Below are 4,986 nucleotides of genomic sequence, written 5' to 3' on the forward strand. Positions count from 1 at the left end.
AACTCTTGTAAAGATTCCATCTCAGGACATAGCAGCGTGTTTGCCATTTGCTAGAAGCTATCCTTAATTCCCTCCTTACCCACATCTCCATATCCAGTCATTTGAGAAATCCTGTCAATTCTGCATCTAAAATCTATTTCAGACCCATTTCTCCCTCCACTGCCACTATCCTCATCCAGACTACTTAAGTCTCTCACCTAGATTCAGGTAGTAGCCTCCGAACTGGTATTACACCTATTCCTAGCACCAATAATTCATAGTCCACAGAGCTTCCAGAGTCATCCTTTATAAATGTAAATGAAACATTACTTTCCTTAAAAACCCTTGCATGAGTTATTGCACTCAGAATAACATCCAAATCGCTTATCGGAGCCTGCCTACATCACCCACTGCATCCTCCTTCCTCCTGCTCCACCTATGCTGGTCTCCCTTCTGTTTCTAGAGTTCAGCCAGCTTTAACTTGTTAAGGCCTTTACTTGCGGTTTGCCCGGAAAGTTCCCTTCTCTCTTCCCCTGTTCTCAGGCCTGCACTCTGGCATTCCTTGACCACTGCTTCCCAAGCTGCTTCTCCCTGTTTCTCTAGCTCACTGTCCCACCTCTTTCTTTTATACTGTGTTTCCCCGAAAATAAGACCTACCCCCAAAATAAGCCCTAGCAAGATTCCTATGTGTTTGTTAAATATAAGCCCTACCCTGATAATAAGACCTAGTGATGGGCCATGCATTTCGGTGCAGAGCGTAAGGAAGACTGGGATACCTTTTATCTGCCACAGCTCCTTTCTCTGAGCCATTCGCACTTGTGTGAGTGTGTGTGTGGTAACCGTGGTCGCAGGCATCCTCTTGTGCACGTGCAAACGGCTAGGGGAAAAGGAGTTCACACATCACTAGCGCCAGCCCCACCAACAAGGTCGGCTCCCCCTGTCAGGTTTCAGAAGAAGATGACTTAACTGTATTTGAATAAATGTAGATTGTTGTGTTATACTTAATAAAAATAAGACATTCCCTGAAAATAAGCCCTAGTGTGTCTTCTTGAAAAAAAAGAAATACAAGACAGGGTCTTATTTTCAGGGGAACACGGTAGTAACAACTCTGAAATTATTTCATAACTTGATTTATGTTTTCATCGTATCTATTTCTACCCTTAAACTCATTGAGAGGCAAGGACTTTGTTTGTCTGATTCATGGTGGGCTCATTACCCAGCACAAACACAGCACTTAGGAGGGCCTCAGATCATTGGAACCTATGGGTAAATGTCCTTCCTCTGGGGCACCACATTGCCTCCGTCAGGCTGTAGTAGACGCTGTCCTTTGGATTTACCTTGTCTTCTCACATACTGTCACGTGCCCCTAAAAAACTCGGTCATTTGGCCACTTCTGCCTGCCTTGACAAAGCTTTCCCTCACCCTCTGACCAGGCTCAGAGAGTTTCTCTTCCTTGCTCCCACAGCACCCTGTGTGTGTGCCTCTCAAAGCAGTGACCGCACTGCTGTCTTATTGTTCTGTCAGGCTGGGTCCTGCCTACAGCCTTAGCATGCTGCCAAATGTAATAGATGCTGAGCAGATACTGGGTGGATGGAAATCACGGCTTTTTGGACTTTGTTGTATTTATCTGTAAAATGGGAATAATATTTAATGAAGTTGAGAGGATTTACTGAAAATGTATTTCTGAAAGTGCTTTGCAGACTCTACAAGTATTATGCTATGTGGATTGCTATAAGGGGATTTCTGAGTCACAGATGTTCCTTGGCTTTCGCTTCAAATCTGCAGACAGTGGTCTGTTTCTGAAATGTCCATATTACTTGTTGACACTAAGGCACAGTGACAGATCCTGCAGTCACTGGAAATACTTAAGGAATCATTGGGTATTTTCTTAAATTCATGCTGTGTTTTCTAAAGTTAAAGTAACTAATTGTCTACGTTTGTCAGAACATTTGATTATAGTTTAATGTCTCAACTTCATTTTTCAAACAGATATGCCAAATATTAAAATGTGTTGCAACTAAATTTTAGTTAGTTTCTTAACATTTTACAAAATCCCTAGGCTACCCGAATGAGATGAAAAGATGAAGAGTCTGCAGTCTGCATTTGGTCTTTATGGATGGTGTTTGGTTGGGTGAGTTATTTCATTTTCCTTGCCCTGTATTTCCAGTGAATTTTCATCTGGATTCCTATGCAGATTTTAGCTGAAGAGGGCAAATATGAGTTCCCATAATCAGCCGGACGCTACCTTCCCATGGAGCCTCATATGATCTCAATAAATAGAAGCAGCATTGAGTGTCATTATTCCCATTTGACAGGGAGAGTAGGTGGTTTGTTAAGGGTCCCAAAGTCCTGACTCTAGTAGAGCTTAGGGGTAGAGACTGGATTCTGCAGGCAAAAGACCCTGTTCCTATTATGAACATTAGTTAAATTATTAATCTTCATAAAAACCCTATTTATATTGCACCCATTGTGTAGATAAGAAAACTGATAAGGTTAACTTGCAGTTAACCACTGATGCCTCAGTTTTCTTATCTATACAATGGGTGCAATATAAATAGGGTTTTTATGAAGATTAATAATTTAATCTTTAATTACAAAGATGAATAATGTTAATATTTTTAAAGCACTTAGAAAACTGCCTGGCATAGTATGTACTATGAAAGTATTTTGTTTACTAGAAAAAATACTATAACACTACTTAACACCAAACAATCTTACCTTCTCTCTTATATATACACATAACATCTGGGAAGCCATAGCTGAAGGTTTTCTGTTTGCAAATTACCCTTGAGTCCAATGCCTGAAAGTTACAGGGAAAAATATCCATAAAATAAGCTCTATGTCGGTGAGGACATAGGTTAAGCAAACAGTTGGCAAGAACAGCATTGAAGTGCGAATGACAAAAGTTAGAAAAAGAAATTTGTCAGCTTGTCCCAAAACCTTTTGAAATAATAGTCTACAAAAATTCATCAAAAAGAAACAATGGAATCAGGACAAAGGGAAAGTGAGGGCTATAAACATGGGCTCACAAATGAATCCAGTTGTTTGGTCCAGTTTCTAGAGGCCGGCAGCTAATTTACCTCTGAGGACAGGAGCAGAGGAGAAAACACTTAAAAGTTCTTTATGGTATCCACAAGATCAAAACAGACATAGGTTTAAAAGAAGCACAGCTTTTTCTGAGTGTGCGTGTAAGCATTTGGTAAGGTGTATTGCACATTAGGAGAGTCCTACAACGCTTTCAAACTGGAAATAAAATACCCTGTGTAGCTTCCCTACAGTGCTCTTCACTGTGGCTTGATGGCATCGGGCAGAAGTCCAATTGAGGGGAACCTATTCTGAGAGGGTCCCACCTATGATGGTGTAAAGCTCTTGTGGCCAGGCTTGATCAAAGGGCCGAATTGAGAGGAATGATGGACTGCAAGCCTTTAAAGCAATTCTCTGTGAAAGCTATTTCTCCACAGTGCAATTTTGATAATTTGAACAATAGTTCACACTGTTTTTCTCCGTAGGAACCTAGAATTTGGGAATTTTATGTTGCCTGTTAAGGCCAGGTTCAGTGATTTGACAACCATCCAGTCACAAGTAGGTTTGTACTCCTCTTATGAAAAGAAAGAACCTAATCAAGGCAATGATTGAACAGTTGAATGGCCAGGAACTCCCTGATATTAAATGCAAAATATATAAATGTGCATGTGTGTGTTTTTCTGGGGAGAAGGTTCATAGTTTTTGTTAGATTCTTATAGATAGATATCTGTGAGCTTCACTAAAGGTGATCAAGAACCACAACTTTCGGAACTAGAGCAGTGATTTTCAACTGGTATGTGGTAGCATACTGGTGGCCACTGCCATGAGGGTGACATGGAAATTCTTAAAGATCATTAATTATTTTTTTGAAAGAAGTCCAAAGCACAGCAAGTATATCTCTATCTATTTATCTATCTATCTATCTATCTATCTATCTATCTATCTATCTATCTATATTTTTGGAGATAGTCTCAAGCTGTTGCCCTTGGTAGAGTGCTTATAGCAACCTCAAACACTTGGGCTTAAGTGATTCTCTTGCCTCAGCCTCCCAAGTAGCTGGGACTACAGTGCCTGCCACAACACCCAGCTATTTTTTTGTTGTTGTTGGAGTTGTCATTGTTGGTTTAGCTGGCCTGGGCTGGGTTTGAATCCGCCAGCCTTGGTATATGTGGCCAGCACCCTACCCACTGAGCTACAGACGCTGCTCTCTCTTTCTCTCTCTCTATTTTTTTTTTTTTACTCTTTTATTTATTTATTTTTTAATCAACATAATGTAAGTGTGCTGTGGAAGTTTAACTATAGGTTCAAGTGTGCCATGAGATAAAAAAGGTTGAAGAACCCTGGACTAAAGTATTCCAGAAAGGTATCCTGTTTCCTGGGGAAAGAAATGAAATTTCAGAAGTCCCCCTCTCCCTGCTGGAGCTGAGTTTTGAAGTACAGTTTGAATAATCATTCAAAATTCAAGCGTTTCAGTAATAAAAAAACAACCCAATTTAAAAGTGGGCAAAGCATCTGAATAGACATTTCTGCAAAGCTGTACAGATGATAATAAGCACATGAAAGATACTCAACATCGTTAGTCATCAGAGAAACGCAAATCAAAACCAAAGTGAGACACTATTACACAAGCATTGTAAAAAAAAAAGATGAACAATAACAAGGGTCGAGGATGTAGAGATATCGCAATATTCATATGTGGCTGATGGGAATATGAAATAGTGCAGTCACTTCGGAAAAACAGTTTGGCAATTCCTGAAATATTTAAATGTAGCAGGGAGTGGAGAGGAGTCGGGGGAAGAGAGGAGGGGGGTGGGTTGGTCAGCTCTTCCTATCAGGCACAGTGTAAGCATATATGGCATACCTCCTGGGGGCAGGGCTCAGCTACAAGTTGGACTTTACCTAACAAAGGCAAATAATATAACCTAATTGTTTGTACCTTCATATTTATCTGAAATTAAAAAAAAAACTTGAAGGAGAAAAAAA

The sequence above is a fragment of the Otolemur garnettii genome, unplaced genomic scaffold (genome assembly GCF_000181295.1).
Source record: "Otolemur garnettii isolate 467f Iridium unplaced genomic scaffold, OtoGar3 scaffold00032, whole genome shotgun sequence".
In the NCBI taxonomy this organism is placed as follows: Eukaryota; Metazoa; Chordata; class Mammalia; order Primates; family Galagidae; genus Otolemur; species Otolemur garnettii.